At 37.3% G+C, this 20,884-nt stretch overlaps 1 protein-coding gene across 1 annotated transcript in view; it reads left to right on the forward strand.

Annotated features, from left to right (window-relative positions):
* The window catches only part of POU6F2 (POU class 6 homeobox 2), a 792,586-nt gene that overhangs the window by 352,648 nt on the left and 419,054 nt on the right, over positions 1–20,884 (forward strand). The window lies entirely within an intron of this gene.

The following is a 20,884-nucleotide window of genomic DNA, read 5'->3' on the forward strand; positions in this document are numbered from 1 at the left end:
AATGTGTCTTGTGAATTCTTAGCTTGCTCAAGCCTTAGACTTTATCAGTTTTCATTTCCTAAGATTAATTTCAGATCCTCTAGAAACATTTATCAGCAATCATTGCATGACATATCAAAAATTTACATGTAAAATTATTATGTTGTTACTTGAGGACTTGAGTTATTATCTCATGAGTTCTTTGATTTAGCTATCTTCAAAGAAAGGTTAGACATGACTGGTTTGTGTGTGAAGTTGTTGGAACATCTCAACAAGGAATTACTTAGAATAACTAGTTTAATTATTATTTTGCTTACTAAGTATATTTTAGTTATAATTACTAAACAAAATTATATTATTTGAGATCATACTTTATAATGAACAAAAATAGACTTGAATATTGAGCCCTTCTGTTACATGAGCATATAGCAAGTGTGGGAGTTTAATTTATGCAGAAAGGGTAGTTTTCTTGATAGTATGAAGGTTTTGACTTTAAAAAACAAAGATTTAGTAACACTGACTGATAAACTGATTTACAACAGACTTCTTAAGCAGAAAAACTTTATGATAAAAAAATGGCCTGAATATGATTAGGATATTTAATAAAGAGAAAACATTTATTTTGGACTAGTCAAAGATATTTGTTTTCTTTATTGATATAAATGTTAGCAACTAATTTTTATTCCTTCAGAATGAGAGTTTGGTTGGGTAAGTTTTCTAAACAACAATGTAAAGTAATTTTTTTTTTTTTTAATCCTCAACCGAGGACATTTTTCCATTTTTTGTTCAGATAGAGCGGGAGGGAGAGAGAGGAAGAGAGAGAGAGAGAAACATCGATGTGAAGGGACACATCAAGTGGCTGCCACCCGCACAACCAACCAGGGCCAGGGACAAACTGCAACCGAGGTAGCACCCTTAGCGGGAACCGAACCCGGGTCTCTCTGTACTGCAGACCGACGCTCCAACCACTGAGCCAAACCGTCCAGGGCTAAAGTAATTTTTTAATTGATAAAATGTCAGGACTTCTTATAACATCCAATTGGCCAGAGTATCAGTCCACAGATCAAGAAATAGACCAAGTAAAATCTGATTAACTCTTGACCCAAACGTCTTTACACACTATTACATTCTAATATACCATCCACTGTTGCCAGTTCTTGACTCATACTTTAATGTTTAAAACAAAAATCTCGCTTATACTATTGAATTGTGCCAAGAAAGCTGCCATTAATAAATAATGCATGCCCAGGCCACATTAGTGCAAAAACTTTACTTGTTTAAAATTGGAGATTGCCTGGGAAGCCAGGATCTCAAGATTAAGCAAATAAGTCAGGGATAAACAAGTTGAAAGCAAAAGCAACAACGTGTAGGGAGAGACTTTGTAATGTAGATGGATGATAAAATCTTAATGAAAAAATGGCCATTATCAAAATGCAACCTTCGCCCTGGCCGGTTTGGCTCAGCGGTTGGAGCATCGGCCTGCGGTACAGAGAGACCCGGGTTCAGTTTCCGCTAAGGGCAGTACCTCAGATGCAGTTTGTCCCCGGCCCTGGTTGGTCGTGCGGGTGGCAGCCACTCGATGTGTCCCTTCACATGGATGTTTCTCTCTCTCTCTCTCTCTACCTCTCTCTCCCTCCCGCTCTATCTGAACAAAAAATGGAAAAATGTCCTGGGGTGAGGATTCAAAACAAAAAAAACAAAATGCAACCTTCTATTTGAAACACTGGAACTTATGAGAACATTGGCTATTATAAATAAGCATAAGCTTGTAGAGCTCGTAGGACATAAATTAACCCTGCTTGGTTAAAATGGACACCACAGTCCAAAAAACCAGGCTTATTATATCTTTATTGCAGTTTGATATTCTTAAGGCTTTATTACTTTGTTACTTTAAGAATTCAGAATTAATAAGTGAATTTCCGTCAAGATTCTCTCTCTCTCTCATATATATATTTTATATATATTTTAAATATATATATATATATTTTTTTATGTGTATGTGTGTGTGTGTGTGTGTGTGTGTGTGTGTGTATTTGCTTACATTTTTGGCATTCTGGCTTCAGAAAATGATCCTAAGGTTCTAATTAAGTAGTAAGTTCACCCAGCTGGTGGGGCACCATGGTTTACCAAGAGGTCGCCAGTTCTATTCCCATTAGGGTACGTACCCAGGTTGTGGGCCAAATTCCCAGTGGGGGGCATGCAGGAGGTGGCTAGTCAATGTTCTCTTTCATCAATGTTTCTATCTCTCTCTCCCTCTCCTTTCCTCTCTCCCTAAAACCGATAAAGAAGAAAAGTGTTTTTTAAAAAAATAGTAAGTTCAATAAGAACACTTGCTCTTTTTATCCCTTGATGTTTCTCACATAATTTCCCTGTGGCCTCATCTTCAGAAGTGTATTGAAGTTGACTGATGGTCAAGCTCTTGTCTACTACATAACCAGTAAAGGCACATGTCTCTGTTTCCATCTTTGAAATTTCAATGATGTTGGTAAGGAGAGCAAAGTCACTAAAATGAAATATGCTCAATTACAAGTTAGACAAATAGGAAAAACTTTCTATGTTAGTCTGAATAATCTAGTCACTCTCCAATATCTTTTTCTTTATTATGTTTATGAATGAATTCTAATTCCTAAACCACTGTTAAGATCCAAGAATTATCTTCCAGTTTCTTTGTTTTTTTTCCTGTTCTTTTCATATCTTCCCACATAATTTCTTCATGAGTCAGACCTCACTAGTCTAAGAAATGACCAACTATCCTGGTGTCCTGAGTCTGGGGGTTCTCTTGGGACATGGGATTTTTGCTGTTGAAACCAGGAAAGTCCCAAGCAAACCAGAAAGAGTTGGTCACCTGCAAGAAATCCAAGGGCAATAGGATGGTAATGATGAAATAGCTTATATCTACAAGGTGCCCAAGATTAGTGTCCACCACCTGAAGGGCAGTGCCAGTCAATCACTTTGTTGGCCCAAGGATGATCTCACCACTTTTAGGGAACTTCAGCCCTTGACAATCCTCTTTGAAGGGTACTGATCTTATAAATGGGCTATATAATACCTCAGAAGGAGTCCTTACATACATTTATATAGTCAACAGGGCAGAATGTTCTGTCCCCTCTCCATGGCCCACTCTTAGACAAGGAGCACAGTAACCTTATCCTCAGGTTTCTAAGAGTCTTTTTAAACAACTAGTTAAGTTGGCCTACCTATAATAGATACTCCAGGTTGTCTTATAAATCAGATTTGATTGGTCAGTGTTAGGGGGAGAGATTTAAGTGTTAAACTCCTAGTCTGAAGTATGGCCTATTTTCATACAAAAGACTCAGTTCTAGAAGGTTTCCCTTTCCTTATTGTGAAGGGTTAAAATTTCATTCATGAAACAAGTTCACTACCTGGAATTGTCTTTGACTATTCTCCAATTTTCCTGTCGAGCCCTCCAGCCTATCTTTTCTTCTAGCTCAAAAGCTACACATTTGCTAAGAAAATACGTTACTGATAGCAGTTTTTTTTAATGATTCAGAGATATTTTTTCCAGTGTTTCCTTCTTTACTGAGGGGGATGAGAGCTGGTTCATTTACATTCCCTATCAAGTGACATGGAGTAGCATTCAGAGCCTTGAAGGCCATGATTCATACATGTATTTTAATAAGTACAAATGACATGATGTTATACAGGCAGCTTTCTTGGCTCAGGCAGCATGAGTCCTATCAGAATCTCTTCTAAGTATGGTCAGAGGGCCAGTGGCATCAGCAACTTATGAGAGCTTATCAGAAACGCAGACTGTCAGGCTTTACCCCAGATCCACTAAACAGGGTTTTCATTTCTTTTCTTTTTTTTTATCCTCACCCAAGACATTTTTCCATTTTTTGTTCAGACAGAGTGGGAGGGAGAGAGAGGAAGAGAGAGAGAGAGAGAGAGAGAGAGAGAGACATTGAAGTGAAAGGGACATATCGAGTGGCTGCCACCTGCACGACCCAACCAGGGCCGGGGACAAACTGCAACCGAGGTACATGCCCTTAGTGGGAACCAAACCTGGGTCTCTCTGTACCACAGGTCAACGCTCTAACTACTGAGCAAACCGGCCAGAACAGGTTTTTATTTCTAAAAGATTCCCAGGTGATTCTTATGCACACTAAAGTTTAAGAAAAGCTGGTCTAAGGAGCTTTTTCAAAATTAATTTGGCAACTCTTCCACTATCTCTGGATTCTGAGCATCTCAGGATGATGGGGAGCCATGTGACTGTGAAAAATGACCTAGTTAATTTTCCTGCTGTACCTTACCACCTCAGGCCTCTACATGAGGATAATGATTGAAAGGAATTATTTATTTGGGAATATTTTTGCTTACTTTAGGACATTCATGTCCCCAAGACTAAGGGGTGTTCTCTTGCATAATTGAATCATTACTGAAACCATTGTTCCGAGATTTATATCCAGTAAAAACTTTTCACTGCTGAAAAAGAAAACCCATCTGCATGGCCTATGACTGTTTCCCTTCTTCCGAGATCCTCCCATTCAAGAAAGAGATGCACTTCTGTCTCATCAATGATGTAATCTTCCTGAAAGGAAACAAGTGAGAATAAGGGGTGGGACGAGATAAACCAAAGAAATTATATGCACATATGCATAACCTGTGGACACAAACAACAGTGCAGTAAAGGCAGGGTTGGGGCTGAAGCAGGGGAGAGGGGGTCAATGGGGTTAAAGGGGGGAGGCATCTGTAATACTTTCAACAAGATTAAAAACAAATGTCTTGCAGTATTTTAGGAATATCCTTGTAGCCATGCCTTAGGGATCGTGGAATGAGATTTGGGGATTAGACAGTCTAGTGAACCAGTTGTCTGCAAACTGTATCATTCTCCCCTCTGAGCAGGCAGATGCCAATCTCCATGCCTAGGGTGACTAATAACATACAGTATCTCTGCTCTACTTGCTTCTCCTCTTGCCTGTCCTGTATTGCGTTTGTTGACTTTTGTCTAACCCATTATTTTGGTTCACTCATGTCCCATTTTGTCTCCTTAGAGAACATCATCTTTCTAAATCATGTACCTTTAGAAAATCGCCAGTGCTGTTTCTATCTCCACATCTAAAACTCCCTGAAACTCAAGTTCTGATTGGGCTGAGTCTTTTCATTCCAGGCTACCTCATCAGTCACTGGCCAGACTAGAGATTGACCTCCCACTATCACTCTTTGGGTCTTTCCATTCTTGTGTCCGTTGTCTGCTGTGTGCTCATGGGGATTTGGTTTCAGGTAACTTTCAGCAAACCCACACCTCTGAAATAAGACTAATAATGAAATTAAACCTCAGAGAAAGAAAATGACTATTTGCTCTGTCACATACTTTATAAACTTCTTAAAAATCAGTGCTTCCATTTTACTTTATTATTATTATTATTATTGTTAATCCTTACTGGAGGATATTTTTCCATTGATTTTTAGATAGGGTGGAAGGGAGAGAGGGAGGGGGAGAAAGAGAGAGAGAGAAGCATTGACATGAGAGAGACACATCAATTGGTTGCCTCCTGCACGTACCCCGAACAGGGCCAAGGATCAAGCCTGCAACCCAGGTACATGCCCTTGACTGGGAATCAATCCTGAGATCCTTTTGTGTGCAAGCCAATGCTCCAAGCACTGAACCACACTGACCAGGGCCATTTTACTTATTATTTTAAAATATAGATAGCTGTATTAAAAATGTAATTTGTATTTGTCCTAGTATGGAAACTAGATGATTATTTAATGTGATAAAATAAAGTCCTCATTACAGAGCTCAAGCAAATGTGTTGGATTTTTTTTTTTTTTTTTTGCTTTATTTAGATTAGAGCAGAAAATGTAGATAAATACAGCTGTAATATAAGTGATGACAAGTAGCAAAAGGGTTAGTGGGACAGCAGAGATGGGTCTATATTTAGGATAGGTGATTCAGTTTAATGACTGGTTCTCATTGCACAGGCCAGGTGAGATAACCCACTTATCACTAGGGCAACATAAATGGAGAATATAAATGTGCTGCCTAGAATATTTATATCAAACTGTGAACATTACCGTTAACTCCTGCAAAACATTTAAATTAATGACCCAAAAGTACATTAGAGAACGCTGTTTAACCTGAACATGAAAAAGCAATTAGATTCAAAGCAAGTTGAAACTCAAGGCCAAGGATGGTTTTTATTGTCTTTAACATTGGCAAGAAATTTGCCCTGAATTTCTGTGAGTGTCCATATTAGAGGCTATGCCAGGTAAAGTATGTGGGAATAATTTTGAGAGTAGGAATTTCATGTGCAAGTTATATAATATTTCCTTTCTGTTTTGTTGTTGTTTTACTTGAGGTGTAAATACATACAATAAAATACATGAATCTTAAGTGCTCAGCTCAATGAGTTGTCATAATTGTATACACCTTTGCAACCTCCAGCCACTGTAATCAATACATAACACATTTCATTTTCTCCAAGAGGTTCCCTTGTGTCCCTTTGCAGTCAATCCTCTCTTTCCAATGACGCAATCCTGATATGCTTTCTGTTACAATCCATTAGTTTTGTCTGTTCTAGAACTTCATATAAATAGATTCATGCAGTATATCTTCTTTTATCTCTGGCTTTTCTTGCTTGGCATAATGTCCTTGAGATTCATTCATGTTGTGTAGATCTGTAGCTTCTTCCACTTCCAAGCATTGTTCCACTGTAAGAATATGCCATGATTTGTTTATCCATAGCCATTCGTATGTCCTAGTAGGCAGACATTGTGAAGATCCTCTCCCGTGATGACAGGGAGAAGGTCCTCTATTGAGTGTGTCTCTAGGGAAGACCCTTGGCCATTCTTCTCCTGGTCATTTGGCTACACTGCTGGGAGCTTCTTTCCTGTTCATTATCTTCCTTGGCCACAGCTGAAGAAAAAGTTGAGAAATATACCTTTCTTTAGAGGCTTTCTCAGCCCATGTGTAGCTTATGGAAGCTTGGGGACCAATGGTTGCTTGAAGTTTTTAACAGGTAAAGATCTGTAGCTTATTTGGGAATCGAGTTCTCTCAGAAACCAGGAATACTTCTGGTCCTTTTGCTGTTAGTCAATTTCATATGCCAAAGGTTTTTCCAAGACATACATCTTCAGTCTAATTTATTTTGCTTTCTTACTCTCACACCTTTCTCTTTCAATTTAGTCAGCCTTAATGTGAAGACATCTTGCTTCTCTGGTGTTCTTTGAATATACTCCAACTCAAGAACATTTGTTCAGGCTGTTCCCTCTGCCTGAAGCAGTCTTTCACCAGAAAGCATAAAATCTACCATCTTCTTTGTACCCCATCCCCAGTATTTCTGTTACCCCTTACCTGCTTTCCTTTATTTTCTCATAACATGTATTTCCTTCTACATAGCCTTAAACTCTCAAAACTGGTTTAGTCCTTTTTTCCTTCTTTCTTTTTAAACACTGTGGGTGATGCCTTCTAATGTGGCCATGCAGAGCAGTGCAGGCAGCACTCTGATATATTGCTCTGTTTCTATAGAGGAACATTTCCCTGTATAATGTATTTATAATACATATTGTTTCTGTCTGGCTCTGCCCCTAGGATGTAAGCCCCATGATAGACATCTTTGTTTGGTTTAATGGCGTGTTCCAGGAACTAGAACAGTGCCTGGCTCATAATAGGTAATCAAGAATAAATGAATGGAGGGAGGGTTAGAGGATGGATAGATAAATAAATCTTGAAGAACTAGTAAGCATTAATCAAGTGAAAAGAATTCAAGAGAACATTCAATGTGGAGAAAAAAAGGAATGAAGAGCATGGAGTCTACAGAGTTCTGTGAATACTTCTGGTTGTTGTTGAAGATTAGGGAGCTGGAGGTGGCAAGCAATTAGATTAGAGGAACAGGAAGGGATGACACTGGATAGCCTTCTATGCTTTTCTTCTGTGTGCTGAGTGGCTATCAAAAAGTCTAATGTATTAGAGACAAATGTACTTAATGACAATACACTTATGTCATAATATTTGCATGGATATGTATTTGCTTAGTTATACCTCTGTAATTCTAAGGGTTTGAAGCACCTTGATTTCTTTTTTTCTTTATTGATTTTTAGAGAGAGAGAAAGGGAGAGTGAGAGTTAGAAATATCGATAAGAGAGAACACCAATTGTCTGCCTCCTACATGCCCCCCACTGGTGATTGGGCCCACAACTTGGGCAATGTGCCCTGACCAGGAATTGAACTCTTGATGCATGGGTTGACACTCAACCACTCAGCACAACAGCTGGGCTGAAGTACCTTGTAATACAAGAAGCATGAAAGACCAAAAGCTGTTTACTAGGGGGAACCAGAGAACAATTCAAAAGGGCAGACACATCATGCTACATAGTTTTAATTATCTTATAGTAAAAGGAATCATACCAGCTTAACAAGAAAGAGGCTTATTTATTTTTGTTTTAACTAATTTTATTCATTTACCCAATAAATATTGATTGAGCTTTCATAGTGTACCAGACCCTGAGTATTCATTTATTTTAATCCTCACCCAAGGTTATGTTTATTGATTTGAGAGAGAGAGAGAGAGAGAGAGAGAGAGAGAGAGAGACATTGATGTGAGAGAGAAACATTGCTTAGTTGCCTTCTGTACTTGTCCCAACCCAGGATTGAATCCACAACCTGGGTATGTGCCCTGACCAGGAATTGAACCTGCCACCTTTTTGGTGTACAGGACAATGCTCCCACCAATTGAGCCACCCAGCCAGGGCTAGGCTGTGATCTTGACTTAAGATATAGTAATAAACAAAACAGAGAGTTTCTGAAGGCACTTCTCTGCTAGTGTATAGCTGTGGATAGAAGGGATGGAGGATGGCAGGGAGGGGACATAACGTATTTTGTACAGGGTCATTAGTATCAGTCTCTACATTTGACAGAGACACAAAGGACACAAAGGATCTGGGGAAGAATGTCCCAGGGAGAAGTCTTAAGTGTTAGGAAAAGTTAACCACAGATTTTTAATAGAGAAACACTAAACAACCTAATGAACAAATGTTTGTATCTATAGTTTTCACTAGGTTAGGTTTTACTATAGGTTTCACATGTTTGTACAGTAACAAACATGTACAAAACCTCACTAAGGTATAATGAAGGTTTATTTCTTTATTTCATAATACATGTTGGCTGCAGGTCAGCAGTGGCTCTGCTCTGCATCTTCATTCTAGGAGTTCTGAGCTTTGGCTCACAAGTGACCCACATCATTTCCACTCACATCCTGTGGGTCATGCAAGTCACCTGGTCAGGCCTTTGGCCAGTGAGAATGAAGGTACTCCAAGGAGAGGGTGCTCTTCCTGCATGTAATTGGAAACAAGGTGCTACATTGTTACTTGGCCACTGCACTGAAGATACATCTCATGAGTATTGATTTAGGAAACTTTTAAGATTTTTTTCCAATACTGAGATTCTATAATTTCATTAGGCAAACCCATTAGGTTTCATGGACTATCTTTGAGGTTTCTTACAACACAACACATTCACTATTTCTTAAAGTATATTTCTTATGAAAAGACAAATACCACATGATCTCACTTATATACGGAATATAATGAACATAACAGTCTGAGGAATACAGTAGACCCAGAAACATGGAAGTAGGGCACAGACTGACATTCCTCAGAAGAGGGGGTGAGGGGGGTGAGAGGGTAGGAAGAGATAAATTGCAGAACTTATATGCATGTGTGCATGACCAATGGACATGGACAACTAAGCCGGGGACGAGGCGGAGGTGGGGTGGGGTGGGGGGTGCCAATGGGGTAAAAAAGGTAAAATATCTGTAACAAAAAAATAAAAAAGAAATTATACTGGAAAAAAAAAGTATATTTCTTATGTTATAAAATTCAAATGATAAACATAAAGATGGATAACAAATACATGGAAATAATGGAGTATATTTAAAATAGCAAATAAGCACATATAAATAATTATGACTCCATTTATGTAACATTTAAGAAAGGCAAAACTATAAAGACAGAAAAAGATCAGTGGTGACCAGGGTAGACAGGGGTGGGGTGAGGAAAGGAATTGACTGTAAAGGAGTTCGAGGGAATTTGGGAGCTGATGCAAGTGTTCTCTGTCTTGATCAAGATTATTTGTGTTTATCAAACTTATAAAACTATATATGAAAAAGGGTGACTTTTATGTTTGTAAAATATACCTCAACTTTTTTAAAAAAGAAAAAAAGGTAAATGGATCCTATGGTGCTTATGAAATACCAACTTATTTTAAAACATTAAAAATAATGGATGAGTACAAAACTACTAATAAAATGACAGCTAGGGAAATCCTCATGGTAATGAAAAACTCAAGTTATCCCTTTAAAGAAAGTGTTAATGCCTTTGTTTTTCAGAGGCAGATGCTAACACGAAAATAATAAAAATTTCAAATGCACACAGTTTGATCCCAATAGTTTAAAAGAAGCCTCCCACCCCCACACCACAGAAAGAGGAAAAGAAAAATACTATAGCCCTGGCCGGTTTGGCTCAGCGGTTAGAGCGTCGGCCTGCGGTCCTGAGAGACCCGGGTTCGGTTCCCGCTAAGGGCACGTACCTCGGTTGCAGTTTGTCCCCGGCCCTGGTAGGTTGTGTGGGTGGCAACCACTCGATGTGTCCCTTTCACATCAATGTTTCTCTCTCTCTCTGTTCCTCTCTCTCCCTCCCACTCTACCTGAACAAAAAATGGAAAAATGTCCTCGGGTGAGGATAAAAAAAAAAAAAAAAAGAAAAATACTATATATAACAAAATGTTACTTGTGAACTCTAGACAGTGAGATGTTATGGGTGATTGCTTCCCTTCTGAAAGATTCTACATTAATAAGTATTATTTCAAAATAAAAATACTTTGTATGCATCAAGGTGAAAAATCATATCCAAAACATCATTACTAGCATTGACAAGGCTAAGTCTATGGGTCTGTTGTCTTTCCCTTCTAAACACCTTTGTAAGAAAGCATTTCTCAACTCAAGGTGGGTTAATTATCAAATGAAAAACAATACAACCACAAAAGATCTCTATGTACCATTATGTATAAGCAGCTTTTAATATTTAGAAAATTGCCTTTGAATGCTTAGATTATACTGACCACAGGAGAAATTGTTGGTGGAGAGTAGATGGGGAAATATGGACTGATCATTTTGGTATCATTCTTTTTTAAAGATATGCTTTTACTGATTTTAGAGAGAGTGGAAGGGAGGGGGAGAAAGAGAGAAAAATCAATGAGAGGGAAACATTCATTGCTGTCTCCTGCATGCCCCTTATTGGGGATTGAGCTGGAAACCTGGGCATGTGTCCTGACTGGAAATAAAACCAGAGATCTCTTGGTGCATGGGACAACACTCAATCCACTGAGCCATGCTAGCAGGGCTCTGGTACCATTCTTGAAGAAGAAAACAAGTAGGTAGCCATGTACAATGCTCCTTGTAATTCATTTTTGTGCTAGTCTCATGATGCCCACACTCAGAAAGTCGAATCCCCAGGGGCATTGTGAACGTGCGAGCAGAATATCAGTCACAGAAAGAATTAAAGTACAATGCAGTACCTGCCACAGAAATGAGGAGAATGGACTCTGGCAATGATTTCTCAGTCTCTAGTTTGTGGCTTGCTCACAAAGTCCAATATTAAAAATACTTAGTGCATAAATTTATGTATGCAGTGTTATTCAGAAGAGCCCCACATGACATGCCATACAATAATACCAAATCCACTATAAAAAAAGTTATGAAAAGTTGTTGCAATGTGTATTTCTTTGGCAGTTTGTTGTTGTTGTTAATCCTCACCCGAGGATATTTTTCCATTGACTTTTTTTTTTTTAAGAGAGAGTGGTAGGGAGGTAGGGAGGGAAACAGAGAGAGAAAGAGAAAGATCGATTGGTTGTCTCCCGCATGACCCCTTTTGGGGATCCAACCTGCAACCGAGATATGGTGCCCTTGACTGGAATCAAACCTGCGACTCTTTGGTCTGCAGGCTAAAACTCTCTAACTGCTGAACCAAGCTGACCAGGGCCTTTGGCAGTTGTTTAAACCCCTATCTACAAAGCTTCATACTTTTTATTTTAAAGTACGTGGAGAGCCTGTTCTGCAGTACATTATCCTTGAAGCAGGCGTTGCTGAGGCACTGGGGCATGGATTAAACTAGAAGCACATGAATGAGGAGTATGACTACTATACTGTGTACTTAAAAGATATTGTCAATGGAATAAGGCATTGTCAAAGGATAATGGTTTCCAGCTGCCACATAAATGTCAAAGCAAAGCCAAAGCATTATTTTCAAAGCAAAAGGCAGGGAAGTAACGTGATCCTCAGTTTGCACATAATAAGACTGTAAATCCATCAAGGCTCTTGATGAAATCTAGCAATGCAGCTACACTAGGATGTGCAAACTGGACTAGATTCCAAGCCGACCATCAGAGCATTTTTGAAGATGGCTGCCACTAGAATGGCACTGATGCCTAAAAAAAGGGGAAGACGTTAAATGCTCAAAATGCTTCTCAATCTTACTCCATTATCATGGATGAGAGGGAACTGGAATTATTTGTTCCAATTTTCTCTGGAACCAAATACAGGTGACTTCTGTATCTACAGGAAGTCATGGAAGCAGGGAGTGTGTAAGTACTGAAAATAGGAAAATTAGAAATTATCCCCAATTTCTCTCCGCGCCGTGTTTAGAGAATAGAGAACTAGTGTTCTCTAAGAAAGTCCTGCCTTCTCTTATGCACTTACTGCAGGGCAAATTCCCATTGAGATGTTACAGCTATTATTTCTCAGCTCTCTCTAGGGAAAACCTAAACCTCATTTCTTCCCATGAACAAAGATTGATTGATTGATCAATTATACAAATACTTCTTAAGCATCTGCTACTTGCCAGGTGCTGTGGTAGGCACTCCAGTCTAGTTAGGAAGGGAGGATTTTGCAGTAATTCAAAAAAGAAAGGATGCTGGTGTTGCTGATGAAAGGCAGAGGATTGATTTGGGAGACATAAACAAGGTGAGTTTGGTAGGAGTTGGTGATGGATTAAATGTAGAATGATAAGAAGAAAGAGAGGGAAATTGCTAATTCAGTTTGACATAATTAGTTCAAGTTTCCCATAGAAAATTTAAACCAGTAGCCAGTTGCAAATACATAGATCTAAAATTCAGAATGGGATTTGTGCTGGATATCCTAAAACTGTCAACATATAGGACCATAGCCAGGGAAGGGAGGGACTTCTGGGGAGAACTGCTTAGGGAAGGAATACGACAAATCAAACCACTGGTGGAGAAAGATGCAGGCCCAATGGACACTGAGAAAGAGTTCCCAACATGTATCGTTATTCTGCACTAGGTTAGGCTGGGGTTCAAAAAGTTCCCTGGGTTGGATCCTCTTTCACTGGACGTAATCTACACATTCATGATGGAGCTTTGGATTTTTGCCTACCCTTATACAGCCAGAGTGCAATTAGAAAAAGCTAAAAATTATAGCTGTCATTTTGCTTTTTATCTTCTAAAGACATGCCAATTTCCATGTACAAAGAACCAATTTGAGAACTTGTGCATAAAAGCTTCAACAGTGTTTACTCTTTGGCTGAAAAGTAACTCAATTGATTTTAATCTATTATTTAAAAATGTAGTTGTATCAAATTATAGAAATGATCCCTGAAAGTATAGATGAACAAAATAGACCCAGAGACATAAAAGTAGGGTACTGACTGACATTCCTCAGAAGGTGGGGGGAGGGAGGGGATAAACCACAGAACTTATATGCATGTATGCATGACCTATAGACATAGACAACAAAACTGGGAACAAGGTGGGAGGGGATAGGGAGAAGGGAGTCCATGGGGAGAAAAAAAGAAACATCTGTAAAAAAAAATTAATTAATAAATTTTTTTTTCAAAAAAAAAAAATGTAGTTGTAGCCTTAAAATTTCAAAATGAAAATATTTTAGGGTTTTTTTTTTCTTCCTTTCTTCTTTTTAAAGCACTTAGGTTCATGCCTTCTGTAGCCATGCAGAGCAGTGTTATGCTTGGTGCTAAAGATAAGGATGTCTAGGTTTGGGAAAATTGTGGTTTAGATTATATAGTTTTAATTTTTAGAAATAGTTTATCTTGGAAAATTATTTCTTACTCTAAGCAAAATTAACCTGTGAAAACCTTTTGTTTCCACATTAACCTTTCCTTTGGTATAGTGTCATCCTCATCTCCCAAATTATATTAATCAACTGTGCACACCAACTTTATAGCCAAAACAAAAAAACAACAACAAAAAAGAAATTTGTGTTATTTGTTATTGGATTAAGATTAGCATATATGTGCAGGTGCTTTAACACGTTCTTATGAATTTCGGTTTTCCTGTGTGCCATTATTTTAGAAATTCTTAGCACAATACACACACACACACACATATTCAGTATTTGACATAAGATAATTTGAGTTTGCTGTGTTTGGAAAATAACTCACATGGCAGAAAGTTGCGTTAAATAAATAATAGAGATAAAATTTATACTTCTATATATTTCAAAGCTAATGTTGCTAACTTACAATGGAATTGTAACATGAAGACACAGTGCTATAATTTGATTGATTTGTTTTGACAGCAGCCAAATAATTGAGAATGAAAGATGTCAGCACAGATGAAATATTGTATAAGCCATGTTCAGAAGGCAACCCTGACAGCAGCAGCAACTGGAGTTTTATTTCCTTTGATTCCATATTGGTACTCACCTCCAGTTTATTATAAAACCATAAAAGGTGTACTACTTCACCAATTAGGAAGACTTTTATGGAGAGGCTAGAAATAGAAGTTTGTCAAATAGTTGAACAATAGACATAGACAGAAGGATCTAAGATGGCTACAGTGCATTGAGCTTAATTATACCATCCTTTCCCTTTCTTTTGCAAGTTGCCACATTTTACCTTATTTTGAAAGGATTCTGAGTCAGATCACATTTTCCAGCTCCTTGACAAGAGATGGGCAAAAGCAAGGGCTTGCATATCACCATCTCTGGGCCTAGATAAGGTATTTACCCAACTGAAAACCCAAATGTCTGCTAAGACTAAGTTTTGAGGTGTTCAGTTAATATAAAAGCTAAATGTTCAAAAGAGGATTAATTAAGGAGAAAGTCTCTGCCCATAGGTGACCTTTGAGCATGGTGGTTAATAGTGTGGCCATGAGTCACATTGACCTGGTTTTATTCCTGCCCTATATCTTGCTAGCTGTGTAACCTGGGAAAGGCACTCTAATTTCTAAGGTATGTTTCCCTCACATACATTGTTTTAATATTATTAACAAACATTTTATTTGTGGAAAGACATTTCTTGGTATTTCTTTTTTCTAATTTTATTTTTTCTCATATTTTGCAAGGTTGTTTTAAGGAATAAATGTGAACTGTATGGAACATGCTAGTGTGGTGGCTGACACTTAGTAAGTGCACAGTGAATGAGAGCTACTTTTATTATGCAGAGCTGCAGAGTCAGAATGGTAGCCATGAGCCACATTGGTCTGTTGGGACTTAGAAATGTGATTTGTCTGAATTGAAATATGTTGTGAATGTAAAATCCACACCTGTGCAAAAAATCTGATTCATTCTTTATCTTGATAACATACTGAAATATTTGGGATATAGTAGGTCAAATACAATATATTATTAAAATTTATTTTACCTGTTTCTTTGCATTTTCTTAATATGGGTATTAGAAAATTTTAAATTATATATATGGCTTACATTATATTTCTATTGGATAGCACTGGATGGTGTGGAGGAGCTCCATAAATCTCAAATACGTGTGACAATGGTTAAAAGCTGTTTACTAAAATAAAAATAATTAACACACATTTGAATTTTTGACCTTCAAACAGAAAATCACAAAGCATTCTCTTTTGTCACAAAAATTGGAAAGAACACATTTTTTTTTAGGTCTTTGCTATGGTTTAGGAACTGCTTTGGATTTTTAACTATATAGAAAGAAAAAGGATGAAATTTTTATGAGCAATTCCCATTGATCAGAATCTAAATTTCCCTTCCTTTTGAAAATATTATTATATTTTATAGTTTCAAATATAGAGAAATAATATAGAAAAATTATCTAGAATTTTAAAATGTTGACATTTTGCCACATTTGCTTAAGATCTTTTATCTTAAAAATGAAATATTTTAATGCTAAAATTCTCCTTTACCTTTCCCTCTTTCCACAGTAATTACATGGCATTCCCTCCCTCCTAGAAAGTAATGCCTATCTCTCCAGTGAATGTGTTTCTAAATTTACTACATATATACATGAAATATAGAGTATTTTTTCGGTATACAGTAAACCCTCAATTTTGTAGACCTTGATTTAATGGGATTTGGATTTAATGGACAGAATTTCTGGTCCATATTCATATGTAAAAATTAACATCCTGATAATTTTAAATGCTTTTATTCAAGATTTGCTTATAATTAAATTAACAGGTTATTTTTTGTTGTTAATTCACCGTTGTTATTACAAATTTTAATGAATAGGCCATATGTTGAAAAAAACACTAGTAATTTTGCCGACATAAATAAATATTACTTATCTGTAACTATAGTCTACATATTTAAATCCAGGAGTCATCACTTGTAAACAATATTCGGGAAATGATTAGCAGGTGATTGATCACACCACATGCGATGGTGGTAATTGATTCTGTTAACTCATGGTATGACTTTCTGCAGGAGTTTTAACTGGAGCTGGCTGATGTTTCTACCTGCGATAAGCCATGCCCTAGCTGTGTGCATTTCTTACTTGAGGTGACTGGTGAATGCACCTATTTACTGGACTTATTCAGTATAAGTTTTAAATTACAATAATACATATAGAAAACTTTCTGTGAAATTAAACTTTTCATACATAATTAATTTTAATTACACAAATCTGTCTACATAAGTAAAAAGAAGTAAACTAATTTGTCAATTTTTTTCAACATGCACATTCAGAAAACTTACTTTTTTATATAATAGACTTTCAGATTTAACAGACATGCCCCTGGATGGAATAAGTTCGTTATACCGAGTTTTACCATATTACAATTTTGCATAATGGTAGCACACTCTGTATTTTTGTATCCTGCCTACTTCATGCAACATTTTCCTTTTGAGATTTATCCATGTAGACACATGTAGATAATGATATGTTTGAATTTATTTTAATCAACTTATTTTGTGTCCTACTTACTGGATTAGAAGTTAACATCTATTTATATTATTTTAATTGTTACTAGTATATTTTGAACCGGTTTTTGTTTTAAAGAGTCAAATCAATATTTTCATCTTTCCTCCCAAATAACAATCACAACTTACTGATCATTCCTTCCAATCTTCTGTGTTATTATTGCCCAGCATTAATTACTCTTTATTTATTTTTTATTTATTTATTTATTTATTTATTTATTTATTTATTTATTTATTTTTATTTATTTATTTTTATCCTCACCTGAGGACATCTTTTCATTTTTTGTTCAGATAGAGTGGGAGGTAGAGAGAGAGAGAAACATCGATGTGAAAGGGACACATCGAGTGGTCACCACCCACACGACCCAACCACGGCTGGGGACAAACTGCAACTGAGGTACATGCCCCCAGTGGGAACCGAACCCAGGTCTTTCTGGACCGCAGGCCGATGCTCCAACCGCTGAGCCAAACTGGCCAGGGCAATTACTCTTTATTTTTTATTAAATAATTTTTGTTACAGATGTATCTCTTTTTCACCCACTGATTCCCCCCTCCTCCTCCCTCCCTGACCTGTCCCCAGTTTGTTGTCCATGCATACAGGCATATAAGTTCTCTGGTTTATCTCTCCCCCACCACCCCCTCTTCTGGGGATTGTCCGTCTGTACCCCACTTCCAGGTCTCTGGGACTACAACATTCCTCATGCGGTTATGTTCATTATATTCCACAGATAAGTGAGATCATATGATACTTGTCTTTCTCTGTTTGGCTTGTTACACTTAGGATGATACTTTCCAGGTCCCTCCATGTAGTCTCAAAGCATAAGAGATCTTTCTTTTTTATAGCTGCGTAGCACTCCATTGTGTATATGTACCACCGCTTTTTTATCCATTCATCTACTGATGGACACTTGGGTTGATTCCAGATCTTAGCGATTGTAAATAGTGCTGCTACAAAGATGGGGGTACAAATATTCTTTCTGATTGGTGTTTCAGGCTTCTTAGGGTATATTTCTAGAAGTGGGATCACTGGGTCAAATGGAAGTTCAATTTTTAATTTTTTGAGGTAACACCATATTGTTTTCCATAGTGGCGGCACCAGTCTGCATTCCCACCAGCAGTGTACTAGAGTTTCCTTTTCCCCACACCCTCTCCAACACTTGTTGTTTGATGATTTCTTGATGGCGGCCATTCTGACAGGTGTGAGGTGATACCTCATTGTTGTTTCAATTTGCATCTCTCTGATGATTAGTGATGATGAGCATTTCTTGATATGTCTCTTAGCCATTTGTATGTCCTGTTTGGAGAGATGTCTATTCAGCTCCTCTGCCCATTTTTAAATTGGGTTCTTTGTCTTCCTTTTGTGGAGTTGTATGAGCACTCTATATATATTGGAAATTAACCCCTTATCTGATATATCATTGGCAATTATGCTCTCCCATACAGTGGGTAGCCTTTCCATTTTGATGATTGTATCTTTCACTGTGCAGAAGCTTTGGAGTTTGATGTAGTCCCATGTGTTCATTTTTTCCTTTGTTTCTGTTGCCTTAGGTGATCTATCATTGAAAATTCTGCTGCGTATGATGTCTGAAATTTTGTTGCCTACAGTTTCTTCTAGGCCTTTTATGGATTCATGAGTCACATTAAAGTCTTTTATCCATTTTGAGTTTATTCCTGTGTAGGGTGTAAGTTGATGGTCTAGTTTCATTTTTCTGCATGTAGCTATCCAATTTTCCCAGCACCATTTGTTAAACAGGCTGTCCTTACTCCACTATATGCTCCTGCCACCTTTGTCAAATATTGATTGAGCATATTGCCTTGGGTGCATTTCTGGGTTCTCTGTTCTGTTCCACTGGTCTATATGCCTGTTCTTGTGCCAGTACCAGGCTGTTTTGATAATGGTGGCTTTGTAGTATAACCGGAAATCTGATAATGTGATCCCTCCAACTTTGTTCTTCTTTTTCAAAATTGCTATAGCTATTCGAGGTCTTTTTTGGTTCCATGTGAACTTTTGAAGTACTTGTTCTAATTCCATGAAGTATGCCGTTGGTATTTTGATGGGGATTGCATTGAATCTATATGTTGCTTTGGGTAATATGGATATTTTAATGATGTTAATTCTCCCAATCTATGAACAGGGTATGTACTTCTACTTTTTTTATATCTTCCTCTATTTCTTTTTTCAATGACCTGTAGTTTTCAGCGAATAGGTCCTTTATTTCTTTGGTTAAATTTATTCCTAGGTATCTTAATTTTTTTTGCCGCAATGGTAAATGGGATTGTTTTCTTAGTTTCTCTTTCTCTGAGTTCATCATTGGTGTATAAGAATGCCATCGATTTCTTGACGTTAATTTTGTATCCTGCTACTTTGCCAAATTCATTTATTAAGTCTAGTAAATTTTTGATGGTGTCTTTGGGGTTTTCTATGTATAGTATCATGTCATCTGTGAATAATAACAGTTTCACTTGCTCCTTTCCAATTTGGATCCCTTTTATTTTTTCTTTCTGTCTCATTGCTGTGGCTATGACTTCCAATACTATGTTAAATAAGAGTGGCGAGAGTGGGCATCCTTGCCTTGTTCCTGTTCTTAAAGGAAGTGCTTTAAGTTTTTGCCCATTGAGTATGATGTTGGCTGTAGGTTTTTTATATATGGCCTTTATTATGTCTAGATATGATCCCTCTATTCCCACATTGCTGAACGTTTTATCAGAAATGGATGCTGGATTTTGTCGAAGGCTTTTTCGGCATCTATTCATATGATGATGTGGTTTTTATTCTTCATTTTATTTATGTGGTGTATCACGTTTATTGATTTGTGAATATTGTACCAGTCTTGCATCCCTAGGATGAATCCCACTTGGTCATGGTGGATCATTTTTTTGGTGTATTGCTGGATCCGATTTGCTAGTATTCTGTTCAGGATTTTGGCATCTATGTTCATCAGGGATATTGGCCTGTAGATTTCTTTCTTTGTAGTGTCTTTTTCTGGTTTTGGAATTAGAATTATACTGGCTTCATAAAACGAGTTTGGAAGTCCTCCTTCTTCTTGAATTTTTGAAATAGTTTGAGGAGAATGGGTGTTAGTTCTTTTTTGAATGTTCAGTAAAACTCCCCCGTGAAGCCATCTGGGCCTGGCCTTTTGTTTGCTGGAAGAGTCTTGATTACATCTTCATTTTCTTTTGTTGTTATTGTTCTGTTTAAGTTTTCTATCTCTTCCTGATCTAGTTTTGGGAGACTATGTGTTTCTAGAAATTTGTCCATTTCGCTTAGATTGTCAAATTTGTTGCCGTATAATTGTTCATAGTAGTTGTTAACAATCTTTTGTATTTCTGTGGTGTCAGTTGTTACTTCTCCTCTTTCATTTCTGATTTTATGTATTTGGGTTCTCTCTCTTTGTTTCTTGGTGAGTCTAACTAAGGGTCCATCAATCTTGTTTATCTTTTTGAAAAAACAGCTCTTTGTTTCATTGATTCTTTGAATGGTTTCTTTGGTCTCTATGTCATTTATTTCTGCTCCAATCTTTACTATTTCCTTCCTTCTACTTGCTCTGGAGTTTTCTTTTTGTTTGCTCTGTAGTTCTTTAAATTTTGAGGTTAGATAGTCTATTAGAGATTTTTCTTGTTTTGTGAGGTAGGCCTGTAGTGCTATGAACTTCCCTCTCAGAACTGCTTTCGCTGCATCCCATAGATTTTGTGTTGTTGTGTCATCATTTTCACTGGTTTCCATGAAGTTTTAATTTCTTCCTTGA

Source organism: Molossus molossus, unplaced genomic scaffold, assembly GCF_014108415.1.
Source record: "Molossus molossus isolate mMolMol1 unplaced genomic scaffold, mMolMol1.p scaffold_m16_p_7, whole genome shotgun sequence".
NCBI lineage: Eukaryota > Metazoa > Chordata > Mammalia > Chiroptera > Molossidae > Molossus > Molossus molossus.